Source organism: Corvus moneduloides, chromosome 3 (genome assembly GCF_009650955.1).
Source record: "Corvus moneduloides isolate bCorMon1 chromosome 3, bCorMon1.pri, whole genome shotgun sequence".
Lineage (NCBI taxonomy): Eukaryota > Metazoa > Chordata > Aves > Passeriformes > Corvidae > Corvus > Corvus moneduloides.
Window position 1 is genome coordinate 62,818,205 of NC_045478.1, and position 26,547 is coordinate 62,844,751.

The following is a 26,547-nucleotide window of genomic DNA, read 5'->3' on the forward strand; positions in this document are numbered from 1 at the left end:
TTTAAAAATCTAGATACTAATCCAGCAAAACACATAAAATATGATTAGTCTGTTTAGAATAACTGGATGTGCTTACATTTAAAGCATATGTGGGAGCATCATTGTGTTAGTGCCTAAAGGAAAAGGAAGAAATAAGGCAAAAATGGAGAAACAGAAAATAATGTAACAACACTTGTTAATGTGATCATTTACTTCCTTGATTGTAAGCACGATTGATAAAGCAGTGACAAGTTTTAAAGTCTAATATGTTAAAAGACGCCTTTAGGTTTTCCTTTTGTTCAGTAAATGTTTCTGTTTCCTAGGTTTTTCTTTCCTGACATTGTGGCTCAAGGTAGAGGAGCTTGTGAGATTATTCTGTTTTTATTAATGAAACCATTTTTTTCTATCCTAGAATGTTATTCTAGAATGTGAAATGTTAGTCAAATATTTTTTAAAACCTGACATTTCTTGAAACTGGGTTGATTTCCCAAAGTTTCATATTAAAAGTTAGGAAAATGTTACACAGAAACTGCCTTTCTACCACCAAGCTCTTACTTGGTGGAGTTAGTTACCTTTCAAGAATTTAAAAATAATTCACATAAAGGAGTTTAATCCTCTGAAATATTCTGTGCAGTATCTTTCACAGATAATTTATTGAGATTCTTCTTCCTCCCGTTTGCTTTCAGTGGCACTTCACATTTTTGATAGAAGCAGACAGTAGATTTTTCATTAGCACTGTGAGATATGATACCTTCTTTGGCTTTTAATTAAGTTTTCAAGAAGCAAGTATGTTTCCCAGGCTGCAAGCTTTTAACTGAGACAGATTACTTATTATTAAACCGTATTTTAATAACTGCAAATGAGTGTCCATGAGCCCAGATATGAGTAAATATCTCGTCACCAAGATCCTTGAAGTTTCAATTACAGTCTTCCAGGTATCTGACTGCTTTTAGTCCAGTATGATATTTAGCTTGACTCTTTTAAACAGACTAAAATTTACAGCACTATCAAGTCCCTGTTGGACAGTCAGGATATAGATGTAAATAGCTATGCATCCTTAATTTGTCTCCTTATCTGCTTTTATTTTATATGAGCATTGAAACTGTATTATTAAATTACTGCACTGTTTAAACATAAGAAGGCTCAAACAAAAACATGTTTTGTATGGAATTTGCTATACAAAATAAAGCTGTCTTGTAGTTGCATTCAAAAATCAATGTGTCATCACATCAAAATAGGTCTCCTCTACCATAATAGATTATTTTTGTTTTGCAGGAAATGAAAGTGCCAGTTTATTTCCTGGTTTCTGAAAAATCTTTTTTTTTCTGCACGGGAAACAAATGGTTCTGACTTTGTCTCTTTAGCTTATAACTGTATAACTGTGGAAAGTAATCAATTATAAGACACGGCAATCTGGCCTTCAGTACTAAAACTAAAATAATAATTTTAGTCTCAGAGGTTACCCAAGTCCATCATTCCCTTCCTTTGAGGCATATGTTCATCCTGAGTGTGAAACAGTGCACTGTATAGAAGCACAAGTTCTCAAAGACACAAATATTGTTCCCCAGCAGGTGGGTGTAAATCCCGATGTAATTGCGCCTCGGACGTAAAGTACATTTTGAATCAAAATGTTTGATTGTTCTTGGTAATTGTGCTGAAATCAACCTACCCAGGATTAGAATAACACTGAATAAGCATGCTGTGTGTGCTTATAAATATGCATGTCCATAGTCCTTCATGTTGGATTATCCTGTCTCTTCCCACTCAGTGTAATATCTCTTATGTTCAAGCTTCCTTCTTTTCTAGAACTGTCCAGCTCCTGCCCACACCATCACCTTATTTCTCAAGGCACTTAAGCCAGGACTGAACTTTGTGTCCAGAGATTTTAACTTGTCATAGTTAAGTACAATATGGAGAAAGGCTGTATTCTTTTTGAATCATGGTCAGCTGTAAAAATGTGTTACCTTATCCTTCAAGCTCTCATGCTAGGATATTTGTAAAATAACCCAGTAAAGTCACAAAATATGGAATTTTATGGTGACAATTATTGTGCCTGCAGATTGTCTGTAAATGCCTTCTTTCTTCTGCTTGTTTTGTGGAGATCAGAGGAAAGTACAATATTAACTTCCATAAACCTTCCATGATGTCTCATTGCAACTTTATTTTTCTCCTTCTTACTGTATCTAATCACCTGAGCATTTTGACCAGCATGCTCCTGTTTCCATGCTATGCATTTCTTATTCCAGATGAGATGTGTCCCCGATTTATTACTTGTTGGAGAGGATCTGGACCTCTCATATAAACACATCAATGATAAAATTTCAGAAAAGTCAGGGGAATCAGGAATTTCGATCTGTGTTGACACCCTCTCATATAAATCATTAATTCATAAGAATATGATCCATTATAATAATTACAGTTTAATGGAAGTTGGATTGAGTGCTCTAAAGTTAAGATTTCATGTGGCTTACTGTAGGCTTTGTGTGATAGTGAACAAATTGCTTTATGTCTCAGTATTTTGGTTTTCCATTTATCATAAAGGGGTGATAGAATTTACTTTTTTTTTTTTTTTCCAATTCTTGCTTTTACTTGTTTTGAGTGTGATAGGTTTCATAACAGAAGTGCTAGGAACAGATTTGGGCCCTGCTGCTACTACTGGTAACGGGAAGTTTTGTGATGCCTTTTCCGTTAACCTGTGTGCATTCAGGGAGAGATTGACTAACTGTTTAACAATGACAAGGATGCTTTCGTGTGATTAGGATGTTACAGACAACTCTTCTGTCCTTGGAAGCTCACAATTATTTTCAGTATCCTCAGTCCCTAGTTAGCATAGTTTCTTCAGTATTTATGCTGCTATAAATGTCTGTAATAACTGTTCAACATGCAGCAACCTAAAGATGGCATGATGCATAGCAGAAAGAGGAATATCTACTACATTTATAGCACTTAGCCGCCATTCAGTGGAGACACTGAAGTAGATGCCCAATAGGGCATTCTTACAAAATGAAGGAAAGCAGGTATTTTGTGGAAATTGATTATATCCCACTTAGTTACATCATTTGGTAGAGAAGTCACCTTCAGATTTATTTTACTTCATGAGTCATCCTTACAATACAGTCTCCAGAGGCTCTGGAGTGACTGTGGAATCAAAGAAGGAAATAACTCTTTTGAATGTTGCTTTCTTGGTAATTTCTATAATTACAGGTGCTCCCTCCCCCTCCCCCTTCCCACCCACCTCACTGAAGTAGTTAGAGGTGAAAACAGCTATTAAATTTAAATTAATTTCAAAGGGCATTAGGCAATCAAATGTTAGTGCTACCTCAGTACATTTGGAAAATAAATAGAGAGTAATCAGGATGTTGCATTACAAACATTTCTGTGTCAGTATTGTACTATTTCTTTTACTTTTTTTCCCCTGCAGGGATCATTAAAAAAATTCAAATCTGAATGTTGGTAAATTGTACAGTCTCATTAGTTTTCTACATTTATAAGTAAAAGCTGGTGTAATATGCAGCAATTTTGACATCATACCAGGAAAATTATACAAATCATCATTAAAAATGGTTGAAGTATGACCTTTATTTTACTCCAACCTGAGGAAGTTTTTCAGAAAGCTATTAGGCTTGACAGGAAAGTAGAAAGAAGAACTAAGTAATTGACAGAATCTGTTTAATCCCATTTATCAGTGATTATGATTTTGCCAGGACAATAGTAATGGTCTGCATTGTCGTGCAAGAAAAACGTTCCAACATACACAGTATATTATCCAGTCTTTACATGTGATCAAGCATAAGAACAGACCTTTGGCTATGTTTGCCTTGCTCTCCACTTTTTTATTTTAATGGAGAGTAGTTTGTTTTTATAGATAATTTTGTTTAAGGTTAAGAGACGAGAAGTGGAAATGTTTTGCTCTGCACTCTGTGCACGCTGTAGTTTGGAAAATTGATTTGCTCCATTGGAAGGAGCACCTTCAAGAAGAGGCAGGGCACCTTATGCCAGGGTTGCTGTAGTAAGGCACAGTGTGTTTGACTGCAGTACAGGGGAAAACCCGTGGACAGGCCTGGCAGCAGCGTGCAAGACCCAGCACACCCAAACTCTTCCTGCTGGCCATGCAGCGTCTCCCTCTGTGAATCAGTGAGCCCCACTTGCCAGTTCACATGAGGATTTTGGTTTTGAAAATTCCGGTTAATGTCAGTTAAATTCTATGCTACTTAGCAAAAGAAAATTAATAATAGTAAGAGACCTGTTGTGAATCCACCAGTGTACAGGTCAAACCACTTGAGGGTCTGCACACTCAGGCTTGCCCTTCTGTGAGGGATAGGACTTTTCACTATCTTTTTCCCTAATCTCTACTCCTCAGACTCTTCTAAAGGCAGCAAAACTTGAGGGCCTCGCTCTGGATGTTCCAGTATTGAAAACCATTTTTCCATCTCTCTGTCATACTGGGGTTTCTGATCCTGTTTGCTCAACCAGCTGGGAATAGCGGCCCCACTGGTGGCTGGGATGGGCCAGTGCAGTGGCCTTGCACAGCTTCTCCTCCCTGGCAGAGATTTGGCACTGCTGGCCACCATCTGTGTCCCCATAGTGAGAATCTCCACAGTGCAAGCTCTTGGTGTGTCACCCCTTTTCGTCTGCTTGCCATTTGCCTTCTCTAGGTACAGCCTTGATGACCAGCCTGGTCCCTGCCAGGCATCGCTGCAGCCTCAGCCCTGCCTATTGCTTTTAAAGCATTCACTAACTCATCCCTCCAGTGGCCCCACAGCGTGTATACCTAAATCCTCTGGATAAACCACTCCTGTATACCTGTAAATACTCCTGTAAACCACTGGAAAGGGCTATTGACAGCAAAGGTAGAGTAAAGGTACAACAAAGCATAAGCATGTTAAACAAACAGAAGAGCATCCAGCGGTGACTGAGTGGGTGCTCTCTGCTACTTCCAGCCAATTGAATTAACTAGCTAAATGGATTTGAGAGATTCGTCCCTTGTCCTGCAGGCTCCATCCTTCCTGGCAAGCATCTTGAGACAAATGACAATCGTTTGCATCATAGTATTCAGTCTCTGATGGAAAGCTCCGATCTGTGCCTGGTTTTTGTGGCTGAGCATGAGGCTGGATGGGATGTCACACCTGGGCTGTTTGCCTGCTTTCAGGGAGAACCAAGCACACCTCTCCTCATCTCCACGTGGGTTTTTCTCAGCCGCTCCCATCGTTGCTTGTGATGCCATTGCATGCAATACCTGTAGATAACCTGCTGCCTGGCTGCCTGGCCTTGTGTTAGAAAGCTTTTCTCCACAACTGCATACTAAGTCTTGTCTTCTGCATGATGAACATGGAGAGCAATTAGTTATCATCCTCTTCTCATAACAAACTTTTACATATTTTAAATATGTTATCATGTCTTCCCTTAGTCTTCACTCTTTCTAGACTAAACAATCTATTTCTTTCAACCTTCCATTCTTCTACATCTGTTATCAATTTTTTGTGGCTTTTACCTGGACTCCCTCCAGCTGTCTCTATCCTTCAACAGCCCAGTAGGCAGAGCTGGATACAGTAATGCAGTCAGGACCTTACCTCTGCTGGTAGGGGAAGAATAATTGCTCGATTTACTTACAGTATTACTCCGACTATGTATCAGGCTGCCCTCTTCTGCCAGTGGATAGCATCCTGACTTAGGGTTTGCTTGTAGACCACTGTAACTCCCTTGGAGACCTTTCTATAGTAATTTGCCCTTCTCTTTGTGGATCTAATGCATTAATTTCAGAACATTTATCCAAATTACTGCAATTATGATGAGTTCTAATCCAATCTTGTAAACTGCTTGCAACCTCACCCAGTTTAATATATCGTATGAGATGTAACAAATCTCCTTTATCACCAAAGTATGAGATTGTCAAATATACGAGGCATCGGAATTACAACGCACTTGTTTTGAGAAACCTCATGAAAGGCCTTTGTCTGATTAATAACATGCAGAAGTTATGTTGTAGGATGTAGTCAGACTTTTCTCTGCCTGTCACTGTGCCAGCATATGATGACCTGAGGCCACTGACATTTCAGCCAGCAAAGACAGTGCTCAGGTGCTAAATTGATCTCTGCAGAGCTATGGGTGATGGCAGCAGTATTCTCACATGCAAAGTTTATTTTGAACTAGCAAGGTTGTTCAGTGCTGCATTTCTTTTTCTAACACATTTTCAGGATTTTTCTTATGTTTCTCTATCGTTCTTTTCCCTGAATGTTTGCATGGTGAATTCCTTGCAGTTCTCCCAGCATGTGTACTTACCAATACCTCTTAAATTACTCCTTTAGGGCTCTAGGTAGTTAATTATCTCCTGGTGTAGAGTACTGCTCACTTACTCTGCACTGGGTTAATTTGCTGCTGTGCTTTAGTGCTGCCCTTCTGTAAACTAGTCCTCTCTTTTGAACTCTTTCCCCCTCTGGATTGCCTTTGCCTGGAGGTGTCCTTGATAAGTCTCTGGAGCTGGCTGTGGCTGCGTTCCCTGTGGTTCTCTGGCGCTGGTCTGCTCTTTCCTTCCTAGGAATCCTGAAATCTCTCATTTTATAATCACTTTGGTTTGATTTCCTTTTCATCACTAAATTCTAAAAAGTTCTACAAAACTAAAGTTGAAACTAGAACACCCTCCCATGTCTTTTATGGCCTGCCAAATTACTTCTTCAGCAAATACTTGAGTATCTTTTTCTCCAGGAGAAATAAAAGAGACGTTTTAATACCAACCTTCATCCATATTCGAATTTTGAAAGTCTTTTGAGTTTTTGTATGCTCTCATGGAGGAGTTCTTTAATCCAGGAAGCCAACAGAAGACTGTTTCAAAGGTTGTCTTCACTCCTTGAAGTAGCTGGGGGAATATTTTTATGACCTACTAATCTAATCCTTTCTGCAAAGCAATTGCAGCTGAAAAACACAGCCTGACCTCAGAAGCTGAACATTGTTTTAAAACATATTCTGCAGCTTTTTAAAACACATCTGGAAGATACTTCCTGAAGAAACTACAGGGGATTCTGTGCCTCATCAGTATAATGGCAACCACAAAGTGATGAGATAGAGCCAGCTGTTATATTGTGAGATATATATATAGATAGATATATATATATATGTCTCATAATAGCCTTGGGACAGGTTGTCACTGTGCAGCATGATACATATAATCTTTCCTGAGCAGTGAACAGAGCAGAGCTAAGATTGGCAGGGACTTCTACAGCATATAACATATAAATGTAAAAAAGAGGTGAAGATGATAAATCTTATATTGGTACAACACCCAAAGAGAGCATTGGTCTCAGAGTGAAGACTTTATGGTTGATCTGTCTCTTATGGGGCAGATTGAAACCCTACAACTGCAGCCCGTTTTTCCTTTAGGGAAGATTGCTGTGGTTCAGCTATTTGATCATGTCTCTTATTTTCTTTGTTTAAAAAATATTCTGTAATAGTTATTTCAGACCTCTGTAAATGGATGACAAATAGCCACATTTTATTTAAACCAGAACTTCCTTTAAAACCATTTCTTGCCCTGCTTTTAGTGCTATTTCAGTAGCTCTGTGGGTAACAGCAGCATTTTTCTTTCTTTGGAGGTTCCAAATACTAGAAATACTTTAGGGGAGTGATTTTGGGTTCAGTTTATATTCATTCAGATAGGTTATATATCATGGGTGTTACATAACGCCTGTAATTTAAGAGTTCACAATGAAAACAAAACATCTATTATATTCTGAGGCATCTCAAAGGATTGAATAACTATGATTAACTGAATAGGCCATTAGCTACCACTATTACTGCTCAAATGCAGCTGCAATAGCATTTATTTAGTGTTAAAAATATTTGGCAGCACTGCACTTGCAAAAAAAAAAACCCCAAAACTTTACATTTGGAAAGTCCTCTACATTCCTAGGAATCTCCAAAGAAATGGTATTTAAAGGCACCAGACTCAATTTTCCTAGGCTGTAACTGTACAAGAAATATAGTAAGTATATAATTTAGGTGAATATTGCATTTTAACAATCTAATACCAACATATGTAGGAATTCAATAATCAAAGTAGCTGTGGGCATGAAGTTTTCTATGGATTGATTAAGCCTTCTCTCTCAATTATCTCCATTTTATTGTACATACTTCTGGTCAGGTGCATTTGTTCTCTGCAGTACATACATGTATTTGGATCACTGAAGAAATATGTTCTGCAATTAGAGAAAAAAATACATACTTGTTCATTTTATAACAACAGAATTACTAATGAAATAATGACAGCAAGATTTTTCTGTTAGTGATATGAGCCAAAGAACTCAACCTAACAGATACTAAGTTATTTACCATATTTTACTTATGGGGTTTTTTTAATACTGCCCTGGCATTGAAATAGATTGTTCTTTTTAGTAAATCTTAAAAACCTTCTATTGCAATACCTTCTTTGGCAATGCCTACTGAAAGCTTTACTTACAGTGAAAGAATTTTTCTTTGTGATGAATTTTTGTTCAAAACAAGAAACAGAATATTTCTTCAATATAGCATTAAGGATCTTCAGATTACTTTTTAGTTTAATATTCTTGGCAGTTGAATCTGATCAGAAACCAACTATCCTCTGAAGTTTCTCTATCTTCTCTGTCTCAAACAACTTGCTAATATATTTCATGATTTCTCTAATGTCAGATCTCTTCAGAAATGGTGGTGGTTACAGTAAGAAGATATTATAGTAATTTGCAAGAATATTTCTGGTTTAAATCCTTTGGTGAAGAGAAATTATATGAATTTGGCTGTGTTGCTCTCTGGAGATCCTTGGCATCCAGAGCAGGCTGCATTCCCCAGCTGACTGGATCTGATGTATAACTTTCTGTAGGTTGGGTGGTCTGTGGTGGAGCCAAGGAGCAGACACTAGCTCTTGTCTTTTTTTAGAAAAAAATACTGTCTCTTCACAACTGAAGTTGAATTTTTTTCCCCATTTCTTGGAAAAAATAGTGTCTGTTGACAATAGTATGTTTGAGAAAACTACAAATTTTGAAGGGCCTAATATTGAATGCCTGATAACTCTGAAACGTCACAAAATTTTAGAAGTGGACATGTGCAAAAGAGATCATTTTAAAAGCAGAGGTATCAAGAGAATGCAACTACCAGTGTTGAAAAACAGATCAGTCTTTGTCAGAGCTAATGGAGAAGAATAATGGTGATGGAGAGGTTTCTTGATATGGAGAGTGCCTGGGTCTGTAGCTCAGAAAAGAAAGATGGGATTGGTAGCTGGTAAAATAATAAGTTTTTGCTGATTGTGATAATTTTTTATACAGAGCTATTTCCATTGTTTTTTGTTAAGAAGGACCATTACAATTTTCTTTTAAGAGACAGATTCAAGCACGCCAAAATGTCTAAAATGTAATATGAGAGAATGTAAAAAAAAAAAAAAAAAAAAAATCTGTTTAACAATTCACCCAGTTAACCCCCCCAGGATGGATTTAATAGTAAGTCATTGGGAGACCATAGCTGGCATCATAGCAGCCTGTAGTCTTCAACAGGAAGAGCCTTGGCAGTGCTCTGGAGCTCTGTCGTCCCATAATGATTATCTAATGCACTTTTTATATGTTGTGGCATTTGATTAGAATAACTGAAGGGAATGAGCAGTAACACCAATGTAGATTGAATCAATGTTTTTAGAATTTGCAGAGAGGCAGCTGACTAGAAAATGGAGTTAATGATCTGAAACAAAATGACCTACAGGAAGATTATCTTCTGCTTATTTAATGCTGGACTGATCTACCATCAATACAGAGACATTTATAGAATAACAAGAGTATGGAAGTAAGAAGCATTCTGTTTACATAATTTATAAATTCTATTTAAGTTGCCAAAATATTTTTAGTGCCAGGCCCAACCAGACAGAATCAGACTGGAATTACTGACTTTCTGATCAATAGCAGCTGAGGTCACAGAGAAACCACAAGTAATGACAAATCATAACTTGGACCTAAAATAAGATTATTTAAGTCATTAATTAAAGCTAAGTATAAATGATTGCATTTAAATGTAGACTGATATTTTCAAGCAATTTTTAGGATCTTTAAGAGAAGCTCCTTGTTGTAAGCTTCACCTGTCCTGCCTAGACATGCATTTCTAATTCATCAGGGACATAATTCCTGCACTGTAGCAATTGGAAACAGTATTTCCACTGTAAAGTGAGAACTGTGAAGGACATGTGGAAAGCAGGCTAATGGTCTCCGTTGCATGGCTAAGCCCAGGCAGAAGACACAATTGTTAGACAGCAGAAGGGATACAGGAAACTAATTCATTCTGCAGATGGGTGGGTACCTTTCATCCAAAGGAGATGCTGCAAGATCAGGATAAAATTTAGTTGTACAAATAGGAAGTCAATGAAATAAGTACAGTTTCTGCAATACTTTTTGAAGACGGCAAAACAAGGGAGGGGGGAAAAAAGTGTATTTCATAGTTGTGAGGTACTTCTGAGCCATTGGTGCAGTTGTGTAAAAAAAAAAAAGTGAAATGCTGTCTTAGGACATATCAAGCAAAGTAACTCCAGCAGAGAAAGTGAAGTTATCAGTGTCTTTATCATAGAATCATAGAATCACTTAGGTTGGAAAAAGGCCTTTAAGTTCATCAAGTCCAACCATTAACCCAGCATTGCCAAGTCCACCACTAAACCATGTCCCTAAGGACCAGTTCTACATGTCTTTTAAATACCTCCAGGGATGAGGACTCAACCACTTCACTGGGAAGCCTGTTCCTTGACAACCCTTTTCATAACAAAAAGTTTCCTAAGATCTAGTCTAAACCTTCCCTGGTACAATTTGAGGCCATTTCCTTTTGTCCTGTTGCTTGTTACTTGGGAGCCCAGACTCACCCCACCTGGCTACGACCTCCTTTCAATGAGTTGTTGAGAATGATGAGGTCCCCTCTGGGCCTTCTTTTCTCCTGGCTAAACACCTCCAGCTCCCTCAGCCACTCCTCACAGGACTTATGCTCCAGACCCTTCACCAGCTCCGTTGCCCTTCTCTGGACTCACTCCAGCACTTCAGTGTATTTCTTATAGTGAGGGACCCAAAATTGAATACAGGACTTGAGGTGCAGCCTCCCCAGTGGCACGTACAGGGGGGACAATCACTGCCCTGGTTCTTCTGGCCACACTATTTCTGATTCAGGCCAGGATGCCTTTGGCCTTCTTGGCCACCTGGGCACAGCGGGCTCATGGTCAGCTGCTGTTGACCAGCACCCACAGGTCCTTTTCCCCTGGGCCACTTTCCAGACACTCTGCCCCAGCCTGTAGCTCTGCAAGGGGTTGTTGTGACGCAAGTGCAAGATGTGACACTTGGCTTTGTTGAACCTCATACCACTGGCCTCAGCCCATCAATCCAGCCTCTCCACATCCCTCTGGAGAGCCTTCCTGCCCTTCAGCGCATCAACACTCCCACCAAGCTTGGTGTCATGTACAAACTGACTGAGGATGCGCTTGATCCCCTCCTCCAGAACATCAGTAAAGGTATTAGACAGGACTGGCTCCAACACTGAGCCCTGGGGAACCCCTTTGTGGCCGGCCACCAGCTGGATGAACTCCATTCACCACTGCTCTGGGCCCAGCCATCCAGCTATTTTTTAACTCAGTGAACAGTGCAAGAACTCCTGCCCAAGCCAGGAGCAGCCAGTTTCTCCAGGAGAATTCTCCAGTGTGAAATGGTGCCAAAGTCCAGGTAGACAATATGCACAGACTTTCCCTCATCCATTAGCAGGGCATCTTGTCATGGAAGAAGATCAAATTGGTCAAGCAAGACCTGCCTTTCATGAAGCCACAGTGGCTGGGCCTAATCCCCTGGTTGTCCTGCACATACCATATCATGGCACTCAAGATGACCTGGTCCATGACCTGCCCTAGGACCAAGGTCAGGCCGACAAGCCTCTAGGTCCCTGGATTCTCCTTTGGACCCTTCTTGTAGACAGGCATCACATTTGTCGACTTCCAGCCATCTGAGACCTCACTGGTAAACCAGAACTGGTGATAAATTATGGAAAGTGGCTTGATGAGCACTTCTGCCAGCTCTTTCAGTATCCTTGAATGGATCCCATCCAGCCCATAGACTTGGGTCTGTCTAAGTGGTGTAGCAGGTCACTAACAATTTCCCCTTGGATTACAGAGGCTTCATTCTGCTCCCTATCCCTGTCTTGCAGCTCAGGAGTCTGGATTCCCCAAGAATTACTGGTCTTTCTAGTAAAGACTGAGGCAAAGAGGACATTAAGAATCTCAGCCTTTTCCTCAGACTTTGTTGCTATGTTTCACCCCACATCCAGTAAAAGATGGAGTTTCTCCTTAAGAAGCATTTTTTATTGTATTTTATAGCTCTAGTCAGATTAAGTTCTAGTTGGGTTTGAGCCCTTCTAATTTTTTCCCTGCATAATCTCACAAGATCCCTGTAGTGATTTGGAGTTCTCTGCCACTTCTTCTAAGGGTTATAAACTTTTTCTTTTCTCCTGAATTCCAGCCAAAGCTCTCTGTTCAGCCAAGCCGATCTTCTTCCCCAACAGTTCATCTTTTGACATGTGGGATGGCCTGCTCCTGCACCTTTAAGATTTCTTTCTTTTAGAATGTCCAGCCTTCCTGAATTCCTTTGCCCTTCACGACTGCCTTCCAAGGGACTCTGTCAACCAGTCTCTTAAGCAAAACTGTGTAGGATAAAGTCTCATCACTCTTATGCCCTGAGACTCATGTTCCAGTAAGTTTAAATCAAAATGGAAGACACTCAGAAGAAGCTAGGGAAAGAACAGGAAAGCCAAGAGGCAAGGGGATGCTAACAGATGTTGACTTAACCTAATAAATCAAAACTTGGGAAAGAGACTGTGAACACGGTCTCTCTAAGAACCTCCAAGTAGTGCACCCCCCAAAAAAGAGAAAATATCCTTATTGTCAACACAAACATCAGGGTTATAAATTGTTCATGAAAATGTAGGCTTCAAGTTAGGAAAAAATTATTCTAGTCATCAGAGCAATGAACTTCTGGAACAGTAAGCAAAAAGATGTTAAAAAGTAAAAAAAAAAAAAAAAAAAAAATTGGATAGAGCTTGGCCAGTTAATGCAGTTAATGGAAAGGAATAGGAGAGGCCTGCATGCAACCTTTCTGTATCCTGTTCCCCTATTTTGTACCTCTCTATTCCACATAGTAAAGGACTATGAAGTGTTTTGCCTGCTCCAGAGTTTGCTGTCAGGAACCAGATGCTCATAGGTATTCAGTAAAAAATGAAGAGACTTCAGTTGTGAGAAAGAAGAAAAATCCTGGGGGTTCGGGTTGTCTCAGGATTGCCACAAGCCATCAGTGTCTTGCAGCCCTGACAAACACCCAGAGAGGTTTAAGAACTTCAAGTCCATCTCAAGATAAGGGTACTGCTTTTGGGTTTCATCTCATTTCTTCCATGCTGCTTGAAGCCCAACCAGGAGTTCTTACTTTGAGACAGTACAGGGAGCTGCTATGTCCTGGTGGCAAAATTTGTTAGCCAATTCCAGCTGATATTCAGTGATTGTGCAGTGGCTTTTTATTTTCTTTGTCCCAGCATGCCCATGTATAGGAACATACCAGCCCCACAGCTGGGAGGCAGCGACAGCCAACCCTACCTCTTGGGTGAGAGAGGTGCTGGTGCTGAGCGCTCTCTTCCTGCTGGCTCACAGCCCAGCAAAAACAGCACTTTGGGACAAATTCCATTCTCTGGAACCTGGCAGCAAACAGCTCCCTGAATCAGCCACGGGTACCTGTAGGCTGACCCAACTCCTGCAAGCTGAAGAGGTCCAGGTTATTTTAAGGCTTCTCCTGCAGGACTGATGCAGCGTGGCAGCAGTCACACTGTCGGCTCCCAGCTCTCCCACGGAACTTGTGGCTGTGGTGGGGATGCTGTCACCATTCCTGCCAGCTTTTGGCACCACCCCACCCTGAGCTTGTCCTCACAGCTTCACAGCTTCAGTGCATACCAAAAGGGTTCTCTTGAACTGCCCCTGCTGTGTTATGGATGTGCCTTTTCCTTGAAGCAAATCAGAAGCATTCCTGCAGTCAAGCTCAGCTGAGGAGAGATTAAGGCTGTTCTTCATTGACACCTTGAAGTGTTGTTTGCAGTTTCCAGCTCACACCGTCTGCCATTCCGTAGCCACACCAATGAGCACTGTTTGGCTTGAATGTAGATGAAGTGTTCTAGCACGTATGTCAAGAGTTGGCTCATGACCAAGCTTCAGTCATGTAAGTGTGTAGACATACCCCCAAACAAACTTAAATCTTTCTCTCCATTGTGGCAAGGAAGAGCAGGATAACTGCGTCAGCCAGTAAAGCTGACAGTATATTTGGATGTTTCTTGTCATACAAATGCCAAATATTTAAAAATTGTGCCTTCCAAGATTATGAGACTGGCTTTAAAATAGTGTAATCTTAAAATTAAGGCTCTAGAAATCCCTTTTATCTTCTGCTTTTCTCAGATCCTTCTGAGCCTATCAGCACCTAAAAATCACATTTTCCACCTTTACTTTGCATCTATGAGCATACAAAAATGAACTAAAATATGAAAACTCCTGTTCATACATGAACAACTCTCTTCAGAAGGAGGAGTTTTGCAGAAAAACATCACATCGTGGAGCTCACAAAATGCTCTCTGGAGCTGATAATGCTAGATTTTATAAAGCCAGGGACTGAAGTGGCCCAAGTTTGCGCAGCTGCAAGAATGATATAGTTCAGATTACAGAATTCTTGCTGACAGAAGATACATGTGGAGTGAAAAACACCAGGTATAGATTACCTGAAAGGAACGGAAGAAAGTAAAAAGGTCAGAGGGGACTACAGTTGTTGTCTTGTGCAGTGCAGTATGAGCATTTCAGTCACACACCAGGGAAACTGCTTCGAGGCTGTCAAATTCTTCCTTCAGCCCAGAACTCACCCACTCCCATAAAAAGTTACTTGATCCCAGCCTATTTTGGAGGACTGGCAACTGGATTATCACTTGGTACCCTAATCAGGTTTTATCTACAGAATGCAGTGTGCCACTGGAGTGTTCATTTCTAACTGATACCACATACACCACCATATTCAGTGCAGAAAAGCCTTGAAAGTTCTTCACATTTTTAAATTTTGTTACATAGGATTTTTTTCTAATGGTTTTTAATTGTTCTAAATGGCACACTGCTTGTGTTTAAACTATATGCTACTTTTTTAAACTGTTTTGTGTGATTATTAAATTAGCAGATTCTTTTTAATTTAAAAATACACTTCTAAATAAATCCTCTGAAAGTTTAGAGACTTTGTTATCCATTGTAATTAAGTATAGTTTAAATTAAGCACATTGTTACTTCCCTTTAGTCTTATATCCCCAGTGACTTTATGATATCAAGACTCAGATATATTCTAATACTTAATATTTGTCTTTTAATTTGTTTAAAAAATTAAGTATAAGAATCTTTTGTGTACAGATACAGAAATAATACAGCAGTTCAGACATTGAACATCACTGCAATTTTTTCCCCCAAGACCCCTTAGGCTGAGTCATAGAAAACACCCTCTTAATTTTCAAATTTCCTACTGCCTCTTCATGTATGACAGCACAATATATAAAACATCATATGATGTTCCAAGTATTATTATTATCCTGATAGAGGCTTCTCTAACATCAAGGACAAGGGCTTCATAATGTAATTCAAGTATTGCAATGATCAGCATTCCTGTAGTGTAAAGCTTAAGATGTCTGACCTCAAGGAACAAACAGATTGAGGTATTTCATTATCAGGAATCTAGTCTCTACCCATAAACTTTCACTGAAATTTAAAGTCAGTTAAATTATGTAGGTTTTTTGCTGCTTGCTAAAATGAAGAAGTTTTGCACTTTCTATGAATCTCTACTTGATAACTGCAGTCTTAATTACAGTGAATGTTACTAATTTTCCCCATCAGCCAACTCACTAACGTTCACTATTTAAATACAGACTCCTGTTTCTCCTTTTGAAAAAAAGGCATGGGACTCATCTCACTTTACTCTTGCAGTACATTTACACTGCTAAGCTGACTTCTGCCTCTAGTATAGAGTGAGAGCTGTGCAGTGGGGGTGGGACACCCACACACCTCTCATGGCTGCTCCTGGCACTTGTGTTAGGCACTTAAACGAGACTGGCACAAATTCTCCTGCCATCACTGAGTGGCTCCAGATAACTCTGGTTGGATACTGACATTTATCATGGATTTGTTTGCCATGGATTTCAAAGAGAACAATGATGATGTTTTAAGACAGGAGTGACCATGATACATCTTTCCATGTCAACAAGGTATCAGCTCTTCTGGTCCTGAGCAAGCTGCTGCCTGGACTTTCAGTTATGCTTCTGATTGAACAGTTTGTCTCTCTTTCCCTGTCACTGTTAGCAAAATCTTGACTCTCAGAAGTCCTAGCCCTTTTGACAAAAAGACAAAAGTAATTTTGGTATCTGTATGTCTAAAATTATTGATAAAATCTCTTAAATCTCTATAATTTATAATCCCTAGATCTGTTCTCATTAAGGGGCAGACATCTGCTTTGTCTCAGCTTCAGGACTTTTGACTTGCTGTAACAAGGAGGTTTTTTGTGGGAGTCTTTCTCTGCCTTGGTCAGACAGCAGGCTGTACATAATGAGCAGTCCTGGGCCAGACTGGCTCACCCATCCTTTATCCTATTTCCTTCTTTTTCACTGGAGAAAGCTGAGAGTATTTGTGTGCACTTTTTATGTGGCTGTCTCTCTGTCATCACGTATATTTCAGAGGAAGTCAGTCTCACTTTTACTGGAAATCCAATGGGATATATCCCTAAATATCAAATCAAATTTTGTGTTAATTGAAGGTGGGCTTTGTGTTGTATTTCAACTTCTGCTGGCCTCCAATTCTTCCAGTCCAGAAGGAACTGGGGGCTCTGTTTCCACCTTGGGAAGCAAGTTATTTCACTTTTCTGAGTAGCACAGATGGCACAAACAAAATATATCATAGAGTGAACAATAGAAAAGGTCTGCTAATAACCCAGATTAGGTTATGAAGAGTAATCTGTGCTTCCTGTATTTGTGGAATCAGCCTGTATCTCCATAAAGATTGATGTAAATGGTAACTTTTTCTTTGCATAGCCCAATATGACCATTCCTGTTGGTCTTAGCAGTCTTGTTCAGTATGTTTCTGATCATGATATCTTTTGCAAGATAAGCAATAAACAGTAATTTTGCAGCCTGGAGTTTTGTGAAGTTGTGCAACTCATTTGTTTCTAAACTGTAGTGTATGTGTTAGTTGTTTTCTCAGTGGAGCATTTCATTGAGCAAAATTCAATTTTAAAAGGCTGTGAAAGACTTCCATTAAGTCTAAATTGAACAATATTTCAGTAAAGCACATACTTCACACTAGTGGCCATATAGATGTGAAATCAATTGTTAGCAAGACTGTGTTATCACTTGAAATCTTTTCTCCATAATGGTTCTATTTTCAAAGTCTATACAATTCTTCTTAAAATATATTTGCTAATATTAGCTGCTTTATTTTAACAAGGCTGTATGGCAAAACATTTCAGTTGTTATTATTCTTATGTGTGCTAGGGAAACTGGGCTAGAATAAATTATCATTACATGATAATTATGTGAAATTACATGATACATGAAATTATTTGGAGACCATATACAAACAGCAGTTCTCAATGATACACCATTAAGTGAAGCTCTTAAATTGTTGTTCTCTTGTTCCAGTAATATTCAGTATTCTCACTGACAGCTTGGATGAAAGGTTAGAACATACATTTAATAAATTCATAGAGCAGAACAAGTGTGTTGGAAGCAAGGCTATGGAAAACAACAAAGTAAAGATGAAGTAGTGGAGCACCCTAGAAACTATGGGGTTTCCAGCAGTTAAATTAGAGCAAATGCAGAACTATACATAGAGCTCAACAAATCAGCTGCAGATGGGAAACAACTGGCCAAGCAGCAGTTCTGTAGAAATGACCTGGTCCCAGGCTGAACATGCACTGTTGATGTGCTACTTCAAAGGCCAGGCTCTAGAAAAGGGAGTAACAAAGTATCAAATGTAGTTATTTTGCTTCAGTCAGCACTGGTAAGGCCTCAGTGGAAGAGCTTCCCCCACTTGCAGGCACTGCAGCTCAGGTAGGGTCCAAGAAGTGATCAGTCTGGGCTCAAAGATCTAAGGCACATGGGCCTTCAAGGAAAGATTGAAGTGTTGTTTAGTGTAGAGCAGAGAAAACAAAGTCATCAGAGACACCTTCTTGTAGCAATGGGTGGCTGTGAAGAGTAAAGGATTCAGCTGCCGTGTGTGCTGTTGGTAGAGGAAAGCAGTAATAGGTTAGATCTCAGCAAGGATGATTTAGTATAAACATCAGGAAAAAATGTAAGCATCAAGGAAAAGTGGAGCCCTGGAATAGGTGGTATAGGGGGAATTAATGGAATCATCAACCATTCAGATGTTTAAAAATAGGTTAGACAAACATCAGCAGGTATTGTATTGGTCAGGGTGGGCAAAGCGATCTCTCAAATCACCTGCTACCTCTGTTCCTTTAGTGATTTCTATTTATGTGATAATTATAAGAATAATAATTATACATAAAAAAAGTAATTTGTATAGCTCCAGAAAATTTCAGGGTATGTAGCCAAAAATCTAGCATTGGTTCTGGAATTTATTGCATGGCTTTTGTATTTACATTAGATTGAAGAATTATAGTTCTCATCATTTTGCCCATTCAGTACTGCTTGAAATTAATAGGGTCTGATGGCTTTGTGAACGGTCTTTGTGCAATAAATATATGAACATAGTCAAATGTCTGTGGTAGGATATAACGCATTCATACTCATAAGAAATGTTGGTCTTTAACCTACTCACAGTCCATGGAAAAAGATGGACTTCTTCAGATTACCTAGGGAGTGGGGGAATCACCCTCTGGGGGTACCTTTGCCTCCCCTTCTACATATTCTGCAGCAAATATGTATTGGAGATATATTCTTGGTCTTTCGTATCTTAGTCTGTGATACTAAAAGTTTGATTTTCTCTGGATTTCACAGAGGACTATCTGAAAAAATTGTAATTGGCAGGAAATCAGAATAGATAATGTAGAGGTCAGTTTTGACCATTGGTTCTGTGAAACCCATTCAATGGGTCATTTATGAAGGTTTTATAGTTCTTATCAATACATAATGAACATGACCAATATGTGTTAGAGATAGTTCTACAACAGACTCATATAGGCCACTTATTAACCGGTTGGATTCTCACTCATTGTCTGTTAATCCTCTAGATTGTTTACTCTGTGTCTTGTGTACGGTGTGTGTTAGAGACAATACAGCACTTTAATCCAGAAAATCTGCTATACAAAATTAATTTTTACAAGGATAACATTTTATTGATGTTTTCAAAGTAGTATGGTACTGGACACTTATTTTTTAAATAATTGTATGTTTAATCCTGAGTAATGTTTTAGGAACCATACAGTATAAGGCTTTTCTCCCTCATAAGCATCGTGTGGCTAACAGAGAGACTGTAAAATTTATCCCAAATCTTTTCTTAATGAAACATTTGCTATTGCATGGCTAAAAAAAAAAGTCTCATTTATAGGGCTTTTTAAAAATTGGAATTCAACTCCAGCAACCAGTGATGACTAGTTATTGTTCCTTTTGTCAACAGGCAAGATGAAGGAAGTTCTGGCAGCTTACCATGTCCCGGGCTCTGCAGAGCTAAGTGAGAAGTGCGCCCATGTTCTAGCACGCATCACATCACATCGATCTTGGGTCTGGAGTGCCAGAAGGATCCCAGCGCTGCGCTCTGAGACGGCTCTGAGCACCTCAGTACCCCGTTTTTGACAGAACCCAGGGATGGCAATATTACACACCAGTATTACCTGTCTGGGGCAGGTTTAATTTTATAAATTAAAACAATAAACTCTATGAGTTTCTAGACCGTATTTGTGCTGTTGAGGATGATCTGCTCAGATGAACAGTTTTGCATCCATCGAAGAGACAGGTTCTTCTGCTGGACCAGAAGATGACAGTGGACTGTATATTGTAACTAATACCATTTGTAGAATCTCCTAGTGCAAATAATTGAAGAACAGGTTGCAAGAAAATCCTGTAGGGAATAAGACATGCTTTGTTTTGATCTACAGATTTTTAAAGAAGTTTTGTTTTTTTAAAGATAACCACTTTTACATAACACTATGTGTGCAGTCTATGTGCAGCTCTTCACTGTGGCTGTCTGTATTCCAGAGATGATGAATTCCTTGTAAGACACTTCAACCTTTTAAAATTTGTGATGAATCCTTAAATTATAAAAGTATAATGACAAACTAGAAGGGAAAACTTCTAGGGTTTTTATTTGACCAGATGTTTCCAATTACTTCCTGTTAGTGCCCTAAAAGGAGAAGGCAGGAAGTAGAAATTAAATACAAAAACCCCCACATTGCATTTCTTTTTTTGGCATATGCACATATCTAAATGTGTGTTTGATCTAATATCCAAGGAGAGAGAAACAGCTAAAAGTTAGCTGAGGCATCACACGAAGGGTCTGTGTTTTTGGGCTGTATTTGCTAATTTTGTCTCTTGAATAGCTATAGAAAAGAAGGAATATGAATATGCCCCACCATATGTGAAAAGGACATACTTGCCATTCCTTTATTTATTTTTGCTCTTTCAAAAATTAAAGTGTCAGTTATTTGGAATGCTGTAGTCTGTGGTCTCTTTACACTTGTTTAGTGAGATCCTTTCAGCAAAATCATTCCCTTTACAGTGTAACTGCATGGTGACCACAGCTTTGGGCCTGTATAATAAAGATCTAAATTTAAAATTTTTTTTCTCATCATTTTCTCTATTTTTATGCTGTATCTGCAAGTCTTTAATTGGAGTCCTGCTCATTGCTGATCACTGGTTAGAATATTCAGCAAAAAATGTTAGAGAGGAAGGTATTTGCATGGTTGAACGTTGTTCTCCTTTGTATTATTATTTACAACAGATTAGAGGGCAGATGCAAAATGTTAGCAAATCAAAAGGGATGCCTGAATTCAATTTGCTTGAGCCCCTGGGACAATAAGGAGATCAGGCTCTTTGCATCCCAGATTTAAGGCCATGTTCAAGTATTTGGCATCTGGTCTCTGTTAATTAGTAATCCTGGAAAAGTATTGGAGGAAAAAGCTGCAGAAAAGTTGAGTCTTAGCTGGCTTTGATTTGCTGTGTGTGATATATTGTGCTGAACACACAGCTGTTCTGTACAGCAGAGTTCAAAAGCCAATCAGATTCGTTTTACTTCCTCCTTATTTCCTTCTCCAAAGGAAGAGAAAATTTTAAATTATAAAAATGTTCTTCATGTAACAATTAAGTTTGTGGGAGCAAAAACTGCACATTGCATTTCAAAAATTAATGTGGTCCTGACGAGGCTGCCTTAGCCATGCTGCATTATAGCAGGGGTTAGTCCCACTATGGTTAGCTCATAGCAAATATCTGAACAGAACATCTCTGAAACCTTTTAGTTGGGTATCACTATTGTCCTGCATCTTATGTAGTCGCATATGGATGGCAGAGTGCTCGCTGCTGTGACACCTGTACCAGTGCATTTAGACACAAATAGGGGCAGACACCAGTGTCTCAGTGCAGTTTCCTGATCAATTTCAGCTAACCTAAGGCTGAGCTCCTGCTCACCTTCTGTCCTGCTCACACCTTCCCACGACTTCCATCAAGAGCTGCACACCTAAGGCTTCCTGGTCTGACTGAAAACATCCTTGTGTAAGAGTTTCGCTCATGTGCCAGCTCTGACACCAGGGAGATGGTGGGAAGGAAAACCTTTTTATCGGTGGTTTAGTTTTAGGTTGGCTTACACTGATAGAGGACCCATATTCTCAGGTGCTTCTGTGATTTAACTAATCTTGTTACCTAAACTTTTTGTTTCAGCACATTGCTTCACTATGGCTGAGGTGTTCTTTAATTCAGTAACACCACAAAGAAAGTAAAGCACTGGAAATTAACTAAATCCTTAGAAAATAATACTAATGGCATCTTTAAAACTACTTGTACAGTGGCAGTATTTGAGGTACCAGAAAAACACAATTCCACAAAAGTAGTATATTCCTGCCATTCAAATTACTCTGAATATCAAAACTTTTTCAGAAAGAGAGAAGCGAAAGCTGTGGGCCATAACAGTACCAGGGCAGCCAAAGCCTGCTGTGCTAGCAGACCCTTAGCTATTAATGAGGTTTATGCTCAGTATGTGGGCAGCTGGACCCACCAGAACTGTACATTCTTCAGCTTGACCATGGCACCATTTGAATATGAATGGCAAGAATGAATTGCCCCAAGAGCAGGGCCTTATTTTGAAGAAATGGCTTTTTGTCTGTGTCAGAGGCTGCTGAAGTCTGACCATCCTGTTGGGTGAACTTTTCTGATGAGAAGTGTGACTGTTGCCCATCTGTTGAAGGAGTGATTAAAAAACAAAACACAACAAAACAGGCAAACCTCTTGGCCCTGCAGTAAGGGCAAGGGTTGAAGCTTTTTGTTCTTTAGATGAATCCCCCTTTGAGGTGCCTCACCGTGCTTTCCCTTGGCATCTGGACAAGCCCTTCTTTGTGAAAGGTCATGAATATGGAGAGACCTGCAGTGCACCCATCTCTTCAGTCTGCTTCAAAGGAAAGTTTCAAAAGTCATTATTTTCTGGCAACTTTAAACATCTGAATGGGAGCAGTGCTGGCTCTACAAACAGTATGACCTGACTTTGATGACTTGGAGCAATTCAGTATTTGCTCAACTAGAACAAATACTAAATGTGGTCTGTGCAGCTTAGCAGGCAAGGGTGTTGGTTTTGCTGACTGAATGTAATGTGTGAATATGGATTTCACATTCAAATAAGATGGTCTTAAGTAATTTCCTTAGCAGACAATAATCCATTCCGAGAATAAGAACATCTGTTCAGGGCCCAGACTGGAAATAAATTGTAGGTTTAGAGACAGATCTTTTGTCCAACATTGTTTGGGCACTAGACATGTAAGAAACAGTTGACTCCAGGTCACAGCTGGGATTTCGATGACAAAGTATGAGCATGTCTCTGCTACAGCTGAGCACACCAAATCTTACCTGTGACTGCAGTTCTGTTCCTGCTGCTAGTCTGCACTGCTGGGATAGCACAGGCTTTTACGAACATCAGCTTGCTTTAGATTGCTTTCAGTTACATTCCCTTGGGTTTGAACTATGTGTGTGTGTATATGCTGCTTTTGATTCATCCTATACATACACAGAAAACCCCACCAGTAGTCATCAAATGGTTATATTTGTTGGCTATTATTCAAAAAAGCCCAAGTTTTTTAGAAACTATGATCATATTTCATAAGCAATTATGTACCTTACTTTTAAAATTCTCTGTTGCAACCTTCATCTAGGAATCTACGTTTAGCTTGGATAGTGGGAGAAAGTTCTTTACTGTGAGGGAGGTGAGGCACTGGAACAGGTTGCCCAGAGAGGTTGTGTGTGTCCCATCCCTGGAAGTAGTCAAGGCCAGGTTGGATGGAGGCCTGAGCAACCTGGTTCAGTGAAGTTTCCTTGCCTGTGACAGGGGATTTGAACTAGATGATCTTTAAGATCCCTTCCAACCCAGGCCATTCTATGATTCTGTGAAATCTTGTCAAATATTAGCTAAGGGAGTCTCACAGAAGTTTGCAGGCAGTGTATCATTTATTCTAATGTGTAAGTAGATAAACCAAGTCACCAGAGAGCTAAGTAACTTCATGGATATTTCACAAGAAGTTGCTTCACTGCAATCAACAATAAACAAAACTAATGGTCATGTAAGGAAGCCAACATCTTAAGAAGTTATCACATGATTTTTGTTACTCCCTGTTGTGCTTGCCTTCTATGTGAAGAGAGCTCTTCTGTCAGCAGCTTCACTTCACCTCAGCTGCTCTGAGAGTTCTGCACCCATCCCCTCTACATCTTGCAAGAAACAATTATGTTGTATTACTCTATATGATAACCTCAACTGCCCTCCAGGACTCGCTGTGAAGAGCCAGATCTTATCACTGTTTTGTTAAACTCCATGCCAGAGCTGGAAGTTCCCCTTTCCACCAAGGCTCCCTATTGCCAGCACAAAGCTTTAAAATGTTTTCTACCTATGTGTTACTAGAAAAAAACAGAAAAATGTTTGATCAACTTCAAAAGAAAAACCAGTGTGATGAAAGTTGCCACCTTCCAACTCAGAGGGAAACAGGTCAAAGAGTTCAATGAAATGTTCCTGAATGTAGAAGCAGGACGCAGTGCTTGCAGAGGGCTGTGGGAGCTGTGCCCTGCTTGACCTGCCTGCAGGGACCTGCTGCCAGAGCTACTGTGAGGCAAAAAGCACTGTCCTCCCATGGCCCCACAAAGCACATTTTGTGGCAGATGAGCTTTGGCAGGAGAAGGAAAGCTTTTCCTAGCTCATTGTTACTCCTGGTGACAGCACAGCCATCACAGCGATAGCAGACACTGAATGGGAACTGGACTGAAGCTGTCTGTATTGGCAATTTGCTGCATTTTCAAAGCAATAATTAATTACTGTACTGAGTTCCCAGGGCATGTGGTGAATTCTCTATCAGTGGGAATACTTAAGTTAAGCTTTGTGACCATTCAAAGGGTGGTGAATCCTGGTGCAGGCAGAAGGGATGTGCTTGATGTGGGGACTTGTTGCTGACATGTGCTCTTTGGAGGATCAGGAGGACCTCAAAGCTGGTGATCAGAATGACCTTGAGCTCTCTGTTATCTAATCCCAGACTCCTTTCACAGCCACCACTCTCTTTTGACGCCAATATTCACTTTGCCTTCAGACTAGAGAGTTTGTGCTCTGTCTCCATAGGGAGCTGGCAGTGCGGGTCTGTAACCATCAGCGGGTATCAGAAAGACAGCAATTTCAGTTGTACCTTGTAAAAGTCAGCCAAATAATGAAGTTTTTATTAAAATCCCAACTGTGTAAGTTCAGACTGAACAACAACAAAAAATCCTTACTCTTACTTAGGCACAAAGTGTTCTATTAAATCCATTTTGAACTGGAAAATCAGTAACTAGATATTCAAAATTGCTGAAACCTATTGCCTTCAGTAAAATTCTGGAAGCTAGCCAAAACCAGGAGAGTGTTTACTTCTTTGTGTGCAAGAAGTTTTGTTTTGAAAAATGGGCAAAATTATATGTCATATCCAGATCAGATTCCTACCACAGAAGTGCTATAAAATATGTTTGTTAGTCTTGCTTTTTGCTGCGACACTGAAGTGTCCTGTGCAATACAGATTTGGACAGTTTCAGGAATTCTTTCCCCTGAGCCTTGTATTTAGCAGATTTTGTCAGGTGGATTTCTTATCAAAAGCCCTCATGAGGCCCAGGTTCTGCTGTTCAGTTTATTTTGGTTTTGTTTCTATTGTTAGTCAACAGAAGAGCTGCAAAATAAACATCAGAATGTAAAAGTGAGTCCAGGTAAGCTAAGGCAGAGCTGCATGCTTTCCAGCTGGGAGACCCTGTCTGATGTTACACACCCCCTCCCACTCCCCAGCAGTGGGTATATTAAGCAACTCATAAGTGCTGTTCTGAAGTTTGTGTGTTGAAAGCCCTGCTTGGTTCTCCATGTGAGATGCTGACGGGAGGTACAAATACCTTGGCTTTCTTTAGCTTGGGTAAGAACTGAAGCACTAGCAGACCTGGGGAATAGGCTTTCTGAAGAAGTCAAGCCACGAGTTGGCAGAGATGGGACCTGTCATGTTTGTTTCCTGAAATCACTCCTTTCCACAGCAGGGGAAGCAGGAATGGCCTCTAGTGTAAGTAAAACCATCCCTGCAGAGTTTGAACAATTACTGTCATCTCCATCTGGAAGACACTCAAAGGAATCTTTTCTGTTGTTGTTGGGGTTTTTTATTCTTTTTTGGAGTGCATATTGTGTACATCGGCCAATTCTTTTTCCATGGGCATTCTCGCAGCCTCCCTGAGTTTACCACAGTGACACAGTAAGAGAAAGGCTTGTTAGCATAGCTTCGAAATTGTTGTCATCTCTTCACTCACTAATGCAGCTTAACTTCACATAACTGATTTCAAGTGCTGTAACAGTAAGAAAAACATGACATTTACTTAGCTGTTAATGTAATGTCCAAAGAGAATGCTATTCATTCCTATTCCAGCTCCGCTTCTCAGACAGTTTTACAGTCAAGTTCTGCAGGGAATACCAGAGCAGTGATTCATCGTTAAGGGCAGCCCATCCTCCCATCTCCAGGCCAGAACATTGGATTTCCCAAATGTGACAGTTTATAAAATACAGTCAGCGACCAGACTCCATTTTCTGTGCTGTCAGTATTCCATGTATGTTTTTAAGGATTTCGAACCCAGAGATGGTGATTATTTTTTTTCTCTTTATTCATAGGCATAAATTCAGGAGCTCCAGAAGCACTAAACAACATATATTAGGTGATAAATCAAAGCAGTCTTTGAAATCAATAGGAGAACCTGTACATAGCAAATTAGTTCTGTAATGAATTACATTCCAGGCCCTGGGCCCTTCTTGTGTGTAATCACTGCATTATCTCCTCCTGTAATAGTACAGAGTATGTGCCTGCACTGATTTGT

At 39.8% G+C, this 26,547-nt stretch overlaps 1 protein-coding gene across 2 annotated transcripts in view; it reads left to right on the forward strand.

Moving 5' to 3' along the window:
- Positions 1-26,547, forward strand: part of SCAF8 (SR-related CTD associated factor 8) — a 153,677-nt gene that overhangs the window by 69,561 nt on the left and 57,569 nt on the right. The window contains exon 21 of one of the 2 annotated variants that reach the window (XM_032101913.1): positions 19,625-25,069. The exons of the other annotated variant lie outside the window; for it this stretch is intronic. The gene's annotated coding sequence lies outside the window, so the exon portion shown is untranslated. Of the gene's footprint in view, positions 1-19,624; positions 25,070-26,547 lie in introns of those variants that run through there. 2 annotated transcript variants of the gene reach the window in all.